General features: G+C 39.1%; 1 protein-coding gene across 1 annotated transcript in view; it reads right to left on the reverse strand.

Annotated features, from left to right (window-relative positions):
- LOC307130086 (leucine-rich repeat and fibronectin type III domain-containing protein 1-like protein) overlaps nucleotides 1-14,577 on the reverse strand; it is a gene marked incomplete at its 3' end in the record, with an annotated part of 99,602 nt that extends 85,025 nt beyond the window's left edge. Inside the window, exon 1 of the mRNA XM_079822961.1 lies at nucleotides 14,099-14,577. The remainder of the gene's footprint in view (nucleotides 1-14,098) is intronic.
- Between the last annotated feature and the right edge of the window lie 1,732 nt (nucleotides 14,578-16,309).

Below are 16,309 nucleotides of genomic sequence, written 5' to 3' on the forward strand. Positions count from 1 at the left end.
AGCCAATTATAGCCAATTGCAGTCAGGAGTATGACATATTGTTGAAAATAGTATTGCTGACAGAGAATTGCAACAATTGCTGAAAGAGAATTAATTCAACCAAAGTCAATTACCAAGGGCAAGGGGGACACTAATCACCATAATGGTGACTTCAAACAGACATCAACGACCTTTGGACATGTACCATATGAAATAAATAAAGCCAAACTGGTTTGTAATAAGTGAATATGGTAATGGTGTTTTTGGAGTTGTTTAATCATCTGGTGACATTTTGAATTTATTTGAAGTTGATTTAATCTATGGCTGTGTGGCTGAACGTCAGTTTTAGTTGTTGTGTTTCTACTCATCTCTTCTCTTTGTTCTGTTCTTGTTGTTCCTCTTATCGTCAGTGATTCTGCTTAACCGCAGGTATCATCACTAATGCTCATTCATCACCTCTTGTTTGAATCTATTTTATTTCACTAACTGCAACTTTTACTCTCTATAGATTGGGGTCATATTAAAACTAAGCCGTTTTTGTTTAACACTGGGGATTTTTACTGTGTAAACATGTAACCTGTAATATGTTTTTCTTTATTAAATAATTTATAATTTATTAAATTTGTCTTGGTCTTTAACTACGAACACTAAGAAATGTGACGCATGTAACACATACACATTTTGTTGTGGTCTAGCTGGGATCATATCAGCACCCAAAAGACAACATATTCTGGTCCACCAGCACATCAGCATTCCAGCATGCAAAACATACCTTATCCTGGTTCACCAACATACCAGCATCCCATGCTGGGATCCGGCGAAACAGCACCCAGCATCCCTGGGATCCAGCAAATCAGCAATCAACATCCCATATCTGGGATCCCATGCTGGGTTCCAGCAAACCAGCAACCAGCACCCCATGCTGGGTTCCAGCAAACCAGCAACCAGCACCCCATGCTGGGTTCCAGCAAACCAGCAACCAGCATTCCATGCTGGTCCCAGAGTGCAAAACATACCTCATGCTGGTTCACCAGCATCCCTTACTGGGTTCCAGCAAACCAGCAACCAGCATTCCATGCTGGTTCCAGCATGCAAAACATACCTTATGCTGGTTCACCGACACACCAGCATCCCATACTGGGATTCAGCAAACCAGCAACCAGCATGGAATGCTGGTCCCAGTGTGCAAAACATACCTCATGCTGGTTCACCAACACACCAGCATCCCATGCTGGAATCCAGCAAACCAGCAACCAGCACCCCATACTGGGTTCCAGCAAACCACCAACCAGCATTCCATGCTGGTCCCAGCATGCAAAACATACCTTATGATGGTTCACCGACACACCAGCATCCCATACTGGGATCCAGCAAACCAGCAACCAGCATGGAATGCTGGTTCCAGTGTGCAAAACATACCTCATGCTGGTTCACAAACACACTAGCATCCCATGCTGGGATCCAGCAAACCAGCAACCAGCACCACATACTGGGTTCTAGCAAACCAGCAACCAGCATTCCATGCTGGTCCCAGTGTGCAAAACATACCTCATGCTGGTTCACCAACACACTAGCATCCCATGCTGGGATCCAGCAAACCAGCAACCAGCACCGCATACTGGGTTCTAGCAAACCAGCAACCAGCATTCCATGCTGGTCCCAGTGTGCAAAACATACCTCATGCTGGTTCACCGACACACCAGCATCCCATACTGGGATCCAGCAAACCAGCAACCAGCATGGAATGCTGGTCTCAGTGTGTAAAACATTCCTCATGCTGGTTCACCAACACACCAGCATCCCATACTGGGTTCCAGAAAATCAGCAACCAGCATTCCATTCTGGACCCAGTGTGCAAAACATACCATATGCTGGTGACCAGCAATGCTGCATTTATCAGCAGGGTGCCCTCTCCATCCACCGAAGTTATCGCTCACCTCAATGTGTAATGCGCTGCCTCTGTTCTTATCTCTATCAAAGTGTCTTGTAAATGCCATGCCCGACTAGCAGCTCATATTAAACAAGGCGCTATTCAAAGCTCAAAGTACAAATTTTTTTTATTTCAGTATGCAGTATTATAGTTCCTTAACAACTAATGTTACTGGCAACAGAACAATTGGTCAGACTCGAGAAGTGAGCTATTGTGAGCAATTATGCCTTAGAATTTAAAGACCCCCTGTGGTGAGAATCAAGTTTTTAATACAGTTTATATGTCTATGTGGTGTTTTTAATATGCTTTCAGACAAACCATGTGGAAATTAATAATACAACACCATCAACACAGAGCATTTTCTCCCTAAAAGTCCAGTGAACCGAAGATATTCTCAAAAACACGGTTTGAAATCGCTGGTGTTTCTGATATCACAAAACGACCTTGTAACCAATCACGTCAACATGCGGGCGGGTTTTAGCAGATGATCATTACTATGCTGCAAAGCAGGGGAGTCTCAAGAGAAGCCATACCAGTATATTTTTCTGTTGTTATGAAAAATCGGTTACATTTAGCAATATACAGTAGCTGGTGAATTATGTATAAGATATAATATGATGTTATGATCAACTACAGAATACGCCTTTCTCCACTGACGTTCTATGATGTTCTATGCTGATTTTTAGAATGCGGATTGAGATGGCGAACAGAAACATGGTTTGTGTAACATTAGCAACACATTAATAGCTGTTTGATAAACCAGTCAAGCAAAAGGCTTATTAATACATATTAATTACAACTATGTCTCCGAACTTCAAGCCCTGTAACGGCAACAATATTCATCTGGAGCAAATGAAACAAGTGTGTGAGCAGGTTTATGTATCAACTCGCTGTAGGAGAGATGAAAAAGCGAGAAAGTGCAGCTTGTATTTTGTATCTATTCTGCGGAAAATTTGTATTGGAAGTGTTTCAGATCTTTTAGTATTGATATGCATTGGAAAATCTATATTTTTGACACTACATTGCACTTAGTTTATTATTTCAGCTGCCTTTTTAACCACTTCGTATCACACATTTTAGTAATCATCATAAATTAGGTATTATTTGAAAGCTTATGAACTCAAAATTCATCCTGAAAAAAACATGGAACCATGGAAACGGTTCTTCTAGCAGGCTCCTCCCCTAGTGGGTGGTGTCAGGTTTCATATTACAAAATGTATTTTAAATATTTACTTATCAAAACCTTTTTTAATCCTCACAAAACACATATCGTCGGAAAGGTCTGAATCTCAAGGTTCCATATTTGGTGACTGTTTTATCATAGAAGTAACATTTGAACAGAAATTAAAAAATGTGTTACAGGAGAATGCAAAAAAACAAAAATAAATAAAAATAAAAATCAATGGAATGTGGATGACACCTAAACAAAATCTCATGGGAACTTACATTTTTGTGATATCAAATTCAAATTTGGATGTTTTGATGTTATAGTAATTAGAGTAAAACATATTTTGTAAAATATACATTTTATATAAAATCAAATATTTAGTATAGTACAATTCATTAATAGTAAATTAAAACTTCCATAACTTTTTCATACTTACATTTTTTTGTAGTGCCTTCACTTCATAATAAGTGAGTGTCTTCTTTAAAGACACAAGACCAAACTTAGGTCTATATTCCAAAGCATTCTTGAATTACAGCCATTTAAGTTTGGATAGTGCATTTTCATGTCTATCCTCAAAAAGGACTACAATCAAAAAAAATTATATATAAAATTCAACCCACCAAAGTGGCTAGTGACTGCGTTACACGCCACTGCTGAAATCCACCCACATTTGGCAGGTGTTTATCTTAATGTCTTATTTATGAGAAATTAAGTCACAATTACCTTCTTATTTTTTACTGAGGTGAAAACGGGCATCCATCATTTAGAACAACGAACAATGCTAAATGAGTTGTTGTGCTCTGATAGACTAATACAGACACAGCATCAGAAAAGTGGAAGAAGCACATGACTCAGGCACTTGTATTGCGTAACGATGTTTGTTGACTCATCAGTGTTAGATCCTGTGGTCGATTACACATTGTGTGCTCTGCATAGTAGCAATCAAGTCACTGCTACATAAGGGGAGGCGGGTAGGATTAGTTTTACTCTACTCTAAAAAGGCTTCTTGTTTGCACTCTTTTAAACTGTGAAAACCGAGGCCAGGCACAGAGAAGCCATTCTCAAACTCGTTAAACGGTTTTCAAGTAATTTCTAGACCAAATATGCATTACAGGCTGAACTGGCGACATTGCATTGATAGATCCAAGGTCAAAAGCACAAAAGAGCACCAATAAATAAATAAATAAAAAACATCTCCTGCAGCACTCTGGATGGTGTTTTGATGAAAATGCTTTTGTGATAATTCAGCAGTGGGGGCCGATTTAGAGTTGTTTGAGGCCAATAAACCCTGAGTGACTCTTAGCTAAGAGAGGGGGCATTTTAGCTGTCAAGCATGTGCTTAATCTAGCATTAAATCATATGATCGGCATTAAGTAACCAGGCCAGACAGGATCTGATTGAAGAGCAGCTGGGGCAGCCTCTCTCTTTACCTCTCTCAATCCTATTCCCACGCCATTATTGTTCCTATGACATTAGTCCTCATGTACAGTGTCCATACAAGTACACTCAGAAAAAGAAAAAAAAAAGTAAAAATGGTATCTTTAGGGGTACAACAGCTTGTCACTTCAGCAGTACCCTTTAAAATTACATCTTTGTACCCTTTTCAACCTTAAAAGGTGCATATTAGTACCTTAGAGTACAAACATTAAGGTACTACAATGAACCTTTTATGTGTAAAAAAAAAAAAAAGGTACAAAGATGTAAGACTGCCAAAGTGACAAGCTGTTGTACCTCTAAAGGTACAATTTTTGCACATTTTTTTCTGAGAGTGCTAGAAATATTTATAGTAAAACATATAGTATAGTGTCAAGATTTCTTCATCGATGCATACAAAATGCAATACATAGATTTATTTGAATACACCTCTTATAATGAGTCTGTAATGATATATATATATATATCTTTTTTAAAGAATAATCATGGTGGCAAAACTGTCGTGAAATCACAATGAAGAAAAAAAATCTTTATACAATTTTTGTTAAAAAGAGTTCATTTTTAGTTAAGTAGAGTTTGTTTTGGCATAATCTTTTATTATAATTTCTTAGAAAAGAAACATTTTAACAAAACGATTTCACTGCTTATTGATATTTAAAATTAGGCATAAGAGTCACAACATCAAAGTCACATTATAAATGAGAAATAAACTCACAATTATACTATTACCTTGTGAGACATTCACATTGTAATATGTAAAGTTACAATTATGAGGAATAAAATCACAAGTACAGTTACTTCCATTTTTTTTCTCCCATTTTGCATACATTTTTTCTCTTGAACACAGGGCCATATTTACTAACAGCTTGCAGCAGCGCAAACCCTCTTTTGGCATAAAAACTATATGTCAGGATTTGCTAAAGACATGCAGTGATAAATTAGCGCTGAAATGGCGTGGATTATTTTTGCGGCTGACCTTATTGCATATGCATTTGTAGGAGTTTCCCTTTCAGAGGCAAAATTTATGGGAGGAGAGTGTTGAAATGAATCATGCAAGGCGATTTACAAAGGTTTGCGCTCGTCAATTTACAGGTGTTTGCTCCAATATTTACAGCCCAAAAAGAAACCAGACGCTAATTTGCGCTGCTCTTGGTAGATTGCGTTGGTCATTACGCAAATGATCCAGCTGCTTCTGTGATCTTTAATTTGCACATCCTCAGTAGTTACACTCCCATCGCTGCTTTTTGCTAATTTGCCCTATTGAGTAGATCTGGCCTGTGGGATGGGAACGCTGCTTTTCGCAAATGTTTTATGCAATATTCTCAACTTTCAATGGAAAACACTAACATAGCTGATCCACATACCTTACATGCTGTTTTAATTCCTATATTGTATTTCAAAATAGCCAGAAGAACAAGATTCTAACTTGTAACTTCAGGCAAGAAATACCTCAGCCACATCAGCTTATGCTCAGGTAGGGGATTGAGGCTTTCTAAGACCAATATTCTAGAAATCGCCCCTGAAACGTGTTGTTATTTTCCCTAGATTACGTCAGTAATCTGCCATGAAACCTTTATGGGAACGTTGATCCGCCCCAGAGTGTAATCCTACTGACGAATACCCAGAATGCCCACAAAACACACACACAAACTATCCCTTAACAATATATCAGCTGTATCACCTTTAATAAATCCACAGCTCAAGAGAGAATAACCCACTATGTAACCCTGAGCAGCACATCTGTATGCATGTGAGCAGGAGGAGGAGTGGAACAGACGCAAAAGCCATCCCGGCGGATGTCTATACGGATCCCATAATCTGACCTGCCAATGAGAACAGGCAGATGGCCACTGAAAACAGTTCTATTTATACTGTATGGCGTAGAAAGAGGCAAAGCTGAGCTTAGCCGTACAGAGAGAGAAAGAGGAAGACAGAGGAAGGTGCAGTCGAAGGTCATGGATGATTGACTCCATCACCGCTGAAGGTGCAGCTGGAGACAACTGTGTCAAGAGACAATGCTGATAAACACACTTCTCCCCGCAGTTACACGCCAACCGGTAAAACACAGCGAAGATAAAAATCAATTTCAGGATGCTCTGTTTTTTTGGGGTTTACAATATCTCACTGTGTATGACAGCTACTCACACATCTCAATGAGCTGGGAAAGGATGAATACAAAAATCAACAGGAAGCAGAGACAACTGTAAAAATTCACTTTGGCAACACCTTTATTTACTCAATGTAGTGAAAGCACACTTGGTTATTAACCATGCAGCTAGTGGCACCGAAGGGAACTAAAAAAGGATTCCCTAAACGCTTTCCAAAGCCCCTTCTGCCCATTCTGACAGAGGGGCGCCCTAGGCGAACACTTTGCCGCTATCAGAGTCTGCCAAAAATGAAAGCTAGTTGTTGCCTCAGAGAAAAATAAAAAAGATAATTGAGAGATATAGTTCATTTTGAGACTATATTACCTATTATGAGATATGAAGGCACATTGTAAGATAAATAGTAAAGTCACTTTGGGAATAAAGTCTCACTGGCAGATACAGGCCCGGTTTCACGGCCAAAGCAGGATTAGGCCTTAGTTCAATTAAGGCATTTAAATACCTTTTTGCCTAAAAAAAAAAAAAAACATTACTTGTGTGCATCTTGAAACATTTTAAAATAAGTCAGTGCAAGTTGCTTTTAGTTATAACGGCTCAAATATGCAATTTAGTCTGGGACTAGTTTAAGCCTTGTCTGTGAAACCAGGAGCCAAAGTCACAATTATGATAAACGGTGTGAGATATAAAGAAGGCTTATTATAGTTACCCAAAACTAAAACTGTTATTTGAAATAAAATAAAAGAGCACTAGCGACTGATGCTAGAGGCCTTTAGCGCCCTTGTTAGTGCGCCCACCTCCTACACTGGCGACCTGGGTTCGAGGCCTGCACTGAGCAGGTCGAATAGGACATGAGAGGTTACATTGGTGCTGTGACCCGTATGGGAGTGAGGTTTAGAGGGGTGAGTGTAATGGAGGCAAGCTAGTAAGAGCTGTGCAAGTAAACCTCACTCGCCTGCCCTCATGAGGCACACGCACCCATCTCCGACCTCCGACCCTGGTTCGAGGCCCGTGCAAAGAGGGGCAAGTAGGACCTGAGGGGTTACATATATTTATCTACACCACAGATATAGTGGGAACACTGACAGTCTCTCAAGGGAACACTCTTTGAGAAATCAACCTATGAACAAAGGTTGTCTTTTGTTTTTGCACACTAAACCGGAGCAGGGAGAAAGTATTTTAGGGTTTAAATGCTTAACCTTCACGAGCCATATCTTTGTTATATTTATGAAAGGAGTGGCCTTCACACGTTTGGCCTGATAAGGGAAAGTGACTGTGCTAAGAATGTCACACTTTGAACAAAAATCCCAGCTTTTAGATTCAAATCCTGCTATCTCAAACCACTTTCGGCTAGAGGGACATGTATGATTACAGAAGAGTTATAGAATTCAACTTTATGTCTGGGATTCTTAAGGATACGCATATGAAAAGGCCGACACCGGCACAAAAGACTAACTGCTAGGTTTTAGAACATTGTCTCTCTTTTGCGGTCATGTGATCATGCTCCCCCATTTCCCTATATGCCGGCATCAATCTCTTTATTTGAGGGCACTTAACTTCTGATCAGTCCCAAATGAAGAAGGCAGAGCGTTCACTCGGACTTAACTCCAGACTCAGCGTCAGTCAGGCAGCGGTGAACATGACTGCGTCGAGACCCTGTCATAAAATGATTTTTACTGAGCCAAGGAAAGAAGAAGACAGACTGTAGGGATCGGTCATCCTTGAAAGGCCAAATAGGAAGTGATGGTTTCCCACAGTGCTGGATCTGTTTCTCTGCAGGAACCCCAGAATGGATTAGTAAAGGCTTTGGCTGTGGTTTTGACTTGCTGTAACCGTAGATCAATGGAGGACTTTGGAGTGCAGGACAAATATATAAAGTGCACTTAAGCAAACCTTAATTATACCAACAGACGCAATGTTGAAGATATACTGAACACTGGATTTGAACTGAGAGAGCCAAATGCTACATTTTCTGGGTCATATTTCACATAATTATTATACATTTGGAATTTAAACCTGCTTGTTGGGAACGACTAGATCAAACACTATCCACATGCATTTTTAATATATATAACACTAAGTATTTTCAGAGTACACAGTTAAAGGTACAATATGTAAGATTGTTGGATTAAAATATCCAAAAACCACTAGAACAATGTTATATATTTTGTTGACTTGCATTAATAAATTATTCATGTTTCCAATAATGTTTAAACCCATAGAAATAAGCCTTTTTAACAATTTGGCATGATCTTGGATTGTTTGGTTCTTCGATACTCATCCTGGACTTGCTGTTTTTAAGCCAGAAGCGTAAACCTGGTCGGGAGCAGGCTTATTTCATGTAAACACGATTAGATTGCATCTTTTTTAGTCATTGCATGTATCACAATTACCTATTTGCGGTATGAAATTGGCTAATTATTTGACCAATCGTGGCAATACACACATGTATTTAAACTGACTCGTCAGGTTCAAGGGGGTAATCCAGCACCCGGAAAGCGTACCTTCCATAGGGGCAGCCATTGCTAACCAAGCCATCACCTGCTGTTAGCATCCCATTGACTCCCATTCATTTTGGCGTCACTTTGACAGCGAATAACTTTACATCTGAGTCGTTTAAAGACTCCATTTGTCCATTGTTTATTTCTAAAGAAACACGACAATGTATAAAAGGCTCCATTACCTTGTATCTTACACTATCGCCCCGTAGAAAAAAGTAGATTCTGACATGCCTTAAGTGCACCTGCGCCATGCGCTTCAGACCATGCACGCAGATCGCTAAAATAGGGCCTACTCTAGCTTTTGTGAGATTTTGGCCAAATGACAGAAACTGAGTGCCGACATAGCTACAGTAATCTTTATAACCTGCAAGTTGACGAAAATGTATGTGATGCACTCACTGCCTGCTGCCATTCTAATGACGGGCAAGACATGCATGTCCCAAATTCACTGGTCAAGAACTGCAATTGAGCTTGATTTTGGTAAAATGTTAATAACAATGACACATGCAAGTTCAGACCATATATAAAGCCACAATATCAACAAAAAAAAAGTTTTGTTTTCCATTTTCATTTATTTAGACTGAAAAGGATTACAATATATATTATACAATTATAGACTCTTAAAAAATATATGTTTTCATGGCTGGTTAAAAAAAAAATTTAAATAAGGCCAGCGTATTTTCTCTATTCCCTTGCCATTGGTAGGCATGACAAAACGCTTATTTTGGATCCTGATTACAACTGGTTTCATACAAAAAGTAACTGCCAAATCCTTGTATTATTCCAAATGTGAGTACTCCAGAGAGAGCGGTGGTAACTGCATACTGTGAAAGCTCCTGTTTTTAAGCCCTTTTTGGACAGGACTAGTTTTCCCTGAGGAGGTCAGGTTAATTTGTGTTTCACAGACATACTTTGTGATTTTAATCCTCTGAAATCAAACACGTCTGTGTTTTTCTCGCACAACACCAAAAATTGCAAACTACCTGCTACTTTCCCCCCCCGTCTAATTTAGCGGTCCTCTGAGAAATCTAATCCTGTCCGAATAGGAATGTCTGTGGAATGACATTACGCTTCTATTTTGACCTTCATCGAAAACCGTAACTAAAGTTACAATTCTCATTGCGCTGCCTGCTGCACCTCCATTAAGGATTTCAACCTTTTTGCCAGATTTCTGGGGCGGAACTAACAGTCGGTGTTGCTGCTGGCATCCTATCCGACATTAAATCAAGGAGAGTCTGATTGCTGACTCATTTTTTTATGATAAAACAAGACCCACAAAGAATAGAATTTGTAGTGGATTGTCGCTAATGCCAAAGATAAACACATTAGCCTTTAAAGCCCACATGCTTTAGAAGCCTCCCCAGGTCTAGCAGAGAGCCATTGATTTTGCTGAGGTGTGAAATGTTTAAGCAGAATATTGATGTGCTTACAACATAATGGAAGAACAGGCCTGACCACCTCCATCCTTTACTTCGCTTCACTCCCCACCCATATTACAGCCTCGCCTCCATCTCGCTGTCCGCAGTGTGTATCTGTGTTGGCTTCCAGACCAGATCAACTGGAAAATTACACGTCTGGCCATTTAAGCTCCTTTGGCGAAAGTCTGTTGTTGGGCATCAACTCAAAAGTGGCAAGAGTTCATTTAGCACGGTCGCCGGGCGCGTTAAGCGGAGTGGGAGGAGGAAGAGTAATAGGTAATAGAAGAGCAACACACAGGCTAATACATCGGAGCAATTAGCTGCAAGCCGAGGCAGCTGTGGCGTGACGGAGGCCTGAGGGTAATTGCAGACCCCACTCATCACTGCCTCTCGTTAATACAGAACTCTGCACCACTGGGAGAGAAAGAGAGAGTGTGTGTGTGTGTGTGTGTGGGGGGGTGGCTTCCTCTTCCTCTCCCTCTTCCTCTCCCTCTCCCTCGCCCTGCTCTCTACTTCCATTCCAATCATCCCAGAGCACCACTCTGCTTCACAGTGAGCCCACTCTCTGTCTTTCTCTCTGGAGATTGGAGTGTGCACCCTGGTCCTACCACATGCTGAAAATATGACAGTCTGTTTGAAAAGTCCGGGATGGAGTGTTCAATCTTGAGTATGCACTCAGAATACGGCTTCGTCTGCATATTTGGTGCGCGCTATGGCTCATGATGGATGGCAGAGAAGGGAGGGGAAAATGAAAAATCTGAAGTATTCCTCTCAAACACACTTGGCTCTTATGGAATTAGGCAACAACCGGTGGTTAACTTACATTTATCGACACCATGAAACGCTTACAGTTGATGTGGAAATCAAGCTTAAAAAGTATCTGGAAATAAATAAATAAATATTTAAATAGTCTATTAATAATCTTAATATATATTTTTGTTAATTTGTTAAAAATCATTAAACGTATCTGGGTAAAATAAAAATAACCAACCGTAATATTAATATATATATATGTGACCCTGGACCACAAAACCAGTCATAAGTCGCACAGGGATATTTGTGGCAATAGCCTACAATACATTGTATGGGTCCAAATTATCCATTTTACTTTTATGCTAAAAATCATTAGGATATTAAGTAAAGATCATGCTCCATGAAGATATTTTTTAAATTTCCTACCATGAATATATTTTTAAAAAAAATATATTATTTGTAATATGCCTTGCTACGGACTTCATTTGGACAACTTTAAAGGCGTTTTTCTCAATATTTAGATTGTTTTGCACCTTCAGATTCCAGATCCAGATGAACAAACCATACATCAATGGCAAGCTTTCATATGATATATAAATCTCAATTTTAAAAAAAATGTACCCTTATGATTGGGTTTGTGGTCCAGGGTAACATGTTTCATATTTGGGGAAATCTGAGGTTTTTAATGTTCCTGAAAGTAGTTATGCTCACGAAGGAAGCGATTATTTGATCAAAAATACAGTAAAAACAGTAATTTTGTGAAATATTATTACAATTTAAGATATCAGTTTTTGATTGTAATATATCTTAAAATGTATGATACAGTATATCTTTAATATAATATGTAATATCTTAAAATGCAATCAAGACTGAATTTTTGCAGCCTTTACTCCAGTCTTCAGTGTCGCATAAATACATAAATAATAATTCAATCAGTAACTAAAATGACTAATCATTTAAATAAGTACATAAATATATTTATGATGTGACTGTTTTTCCCCCAACAAAACCCTTAGATTTGCACAGCTCAGTTGGAGGAATTAGGATGGGCTTATTATTTTTTTGGCTCAGAAAGACTCTCAAAAAAGAAATCCTTTCTAACAGGATCATTTGGACACCGATAAGCTCAGAAAGGTTCCACCAGGAGAGCAGAAGTCCAATCAGTGTAATTTTAAGCTTTTAGCAAGCCCTTCTCTGCTGTGTGCATTCACACTGTTCACTTGACACCAGCAGAAGCTCTAAAAGGCTCAAAAAAAGAACAGGAAAATCCTGTAAAAACTCGCAAATCAATCTAATTCAAAAGTCACTTCTTCATTTCACGCAACAGGGAATGCATCATGTTGCAGCAGACGAGAGAAAATAGCCATGCTGTGGTTGCTGTGACAGATGCAGCAAAACCAGACTGTTCAGCCGGCCCAGTTCTCACAGTTAACTCCTTAAACAAATGGTCGTGCCACGTGTCTATCAACGGGACGTGCTGGTCCCCAAAACAGCTCTGTGGATCTACACAACACGCATGCGTTTCATGTGTCCTGTTATAATTGAATGTCACCAACCATCTATCAATCATATTATAAAGGAGAATACAGTAAACTGTAGGGCTGCATGTGGTCATTCTGGGAAAAAATGGGACTTATATATTAATACTAAATCTGAATAAGAAATGTTGTCATTCGCTTATCCCATCAATAAGGCATAAAGGAAACAATATAATGAAATCACACAACGCTGAAGGGACAGAAACGTATGTTTGCTAACAGCTCATACAGATGAAATGAAGACCGGTTATGAAATAACCACCTGCACCTAACATGACTCAAATGTTTTCAGGCTACAGGAGCTATAGGCGATAGAGCACACGCATGCATCTACACCCCCTACCTGTGGACAAGAATAAGACATTATGAGCTTTGCAACTTGACATTCAAAACTCCTCCAATTTCTGGTCTTTGGTTGAGAGACATAGGACGTAAATCAAGGGGGTTTTATCTTCATTTTAAAATGTATAAAAATGTATGGCCGAACTAATATAGAACAGTGTTTGTTACTGCACCAGAAAGCGAAAATGACACATTCCACCTTATGGCATTATGATTATTCTCACAGGACATTTTTTTTTTTTTTTTTTGCATTAGAATGAAATGTCAAGAAGTCCATATGCATATTAAAAACAAATAACATGGTTTTGAGTGACTCAGAATACTGTATACATATACATATTTATATTGGACACATCTTTGCTGTTCAATTATATCAGTGTTGTCACAGGGGTCTGGTGTATTTAAAACCAATAAGCCAAGCAGAAAAAAAAACTGAAACCGTGGGTAGAGCATCTTGTCATGCATGCAGAAAAAAACCTATCAGGGTGTGCTGTCACCATGGGTAAAAATATCTTGTCAGGCAGAACTAACCCACAACCCTAACCCTAACATTAGAAGGACGCTTATATAGCATATAGTTTGTCTAAACATACAATCACCGTTTTAACGAACTCCTAGCACCGTTCCAAACCAATCAAGTAACTGCATATGCAAATAAAGAGGAGAAAGGAGCTATCAAATTCACGATGGGGAGAATCGTGGCTCTGGTGCATTGCTGACCATTACTCAGCATCGACAGAAACACATCGAGATCATTGCATTGGAAGCACAACACACTACTTACAGTCATTAAATTGTGATTGAGATTAATCTGAAATCAAAAGATCCGCAAAAACGTTCAAGGCAAGCCGAGCAGAGAGAAATAGTTTGTGCCGCACCGTCAATTAATTCAAACAAGGTAGTTCTAGAGAGTCTTTTAAGAAGAAAGGTTACCTTTTCTCTGCGATGCTCCTTCTGCTCCGGTGTAAAGTGCCAGCCGGTGGTCGTTTGACGGGGACAGGGTGGGATAGCTCTAATTAAAGCGGTATTAAAGCCGGGGGAAAAGATCAGACAGGTTCGGTACGGTTGGACAGTACCTTAATGTTCTTCACAATGTGCGCCAAAAAACAAGAAGCTTTCATTTTCTTAACGCAACAGAATTCGCCGTTACTTTTGCTTTCTCGCAAAAATAGTTCCCATTCTTGCACTCGCAGGTGCGGTGAATCAGATATCTAGTTCCCTTGGCTTTTCAGTTTCACCTTGCAATAAAGAATACATATCCATGTGCTGCTGCTGAAATACAGGACAATCCAATCCGTCAGAGGTGTAGATCCTCGAGAAGGAACCCTTTCGCAATATCATCCTGATAGATGGGCGAGTTAGAAGACAAATACACGCGAAGCGTCTGCTCGTCTTGGAGCATGCTGGAGAGTGGGCGTTATTGGGGTAGATCTTCGCTGCTCACTGCCAATAAGCATGCATGCCTCCGCCTGAAGCGCTGCTCCTCTGCATGCACACAAACAGGCTTTCTGTCAGAACGGATGGCAGAAACTTATGACTTTGAGGTTGGTTAGAGGTAAAAAGGGCACATCAGAGTACGATAGGGGAACTGAAGTCAGTTGAAACTAACGGACAGTGCCGAACATGAGGGGAGGTGGAGGTGGAATGAATTGGTTACCTAGCACGTGAGCGGGTTCTTATAATCGGACGGAAATACAAGTGGCCGAAGAGGCACAGGCGCGTTGAAACAAATGCGTTGCGCGCTTTGGTTTCTTTGCCCAGTACCAGTGTCAGTGCTTTTTCAGCACCACGGACAGCGCACATGAACTCGGAACGTTTGAAAGCTGATTTTGTACTGGTGTGATTGTGATTTGGATGACTGTTTGTAAAGCATTAGCTAGCGTGTCTCCATATAGGGATGGAAATTGTAAGTCACTTAACGATTCATATTCCAACGATTCCATTAATGATTTATTAATGATTTGACATGTCCACTTTATATTAGGTGTCCTTAACTGCTAATGTAGTTACATAAAAAAAATGCATGTGTAAGGGAAGTGTCAATAGTGTAATTCTAAATGTAACAGAAATTATTTACAGATGTAATTGCATGCAGGTAAAAATGTAAAATGCAAGTACAATGTAAAAACATGTATGTACACTAAGTGCATTGTATCAAATTATTAATATAAATCTTAGTACATAGTAGTTAAGGCCACCTAATATAAAGTGGGTCCTGATTTGCTACTTTAATATTAATATTTGGGAAAATGTAGTGGTCTACATTTGCAATGTAGTCTGTCTATCTATCTATCTATCTATCTATCTATCTATCTATCTATCTATCTATCTATCTATCTATCTATCTATCTATCTATCTATCTATCTATCTATCTATCTATCTATCTATCTATCTATCTATCTATCTATCTATCTATCTATCTATCTATCTATCTATCTATCTATCTATCTATCCTAATCCGGACAAGACAAAAAAATAGCTGAATTTATTAAAATGACCCATTCAAAAGTTTATGAACCATTGATTCTTAATACCGTGTGTCGTTCCCTGGATGATCCATGGCTGTTTTTTTTTTGTTTTTTTTGAGTCAATGTTCTTTCAGAAAAATCCTCCAGGTCTTGCAAATTCTTCAGTTTTCAGCATCTTTTGCATATTTTAACCCTCTCTAGCAGTGACTGTATGATTTTGAGATCCATCTTTTCACACTGAGGACAATTGAGGGATTCAAACACAACTATTAAAAAAGGTTTAACCATTCACTGATGCTTCAGAAGGAAACACAATGCATTAAGATCCGGGGTTTCTTGCAACTAAATGACATGTTTTATATTTGTATGATTCACACTTTATTTCTTCAATAGACAAAATGCACTCCATTTCACAAATTTAGGTAATTTATTAAACCCATACCCCTTACATACAACATAAGACACCTGTATATTCTATCCCCACTAACCCTACCCCTAAACACAACCCTCACATGCATTTTTACATTTAATAACAAAACAAACAATCAAACAACATTTTGAGTATAATTTATAAGCTGTTTTCCCTCATGGGGACCCAAAAATTACTATCCTTGTGGGGATAAATTTGTAGGGTTTACCAGACACACACACTGTCATCACATGATCTCAAAGCGT

The sequence above is a fragment of the Gobio gobio genome, assembly GCF_949357685.1.
Source record: "Gobio gobio genome assembly, chromosome: 8".
NCBI classification, from domain to species: domain Eukaryota; kingdom Metazoa; phylum Chordata; class Actinopteri; order Cypriniformes; family Gobionidae; genus Gobio; species Gobio gobio.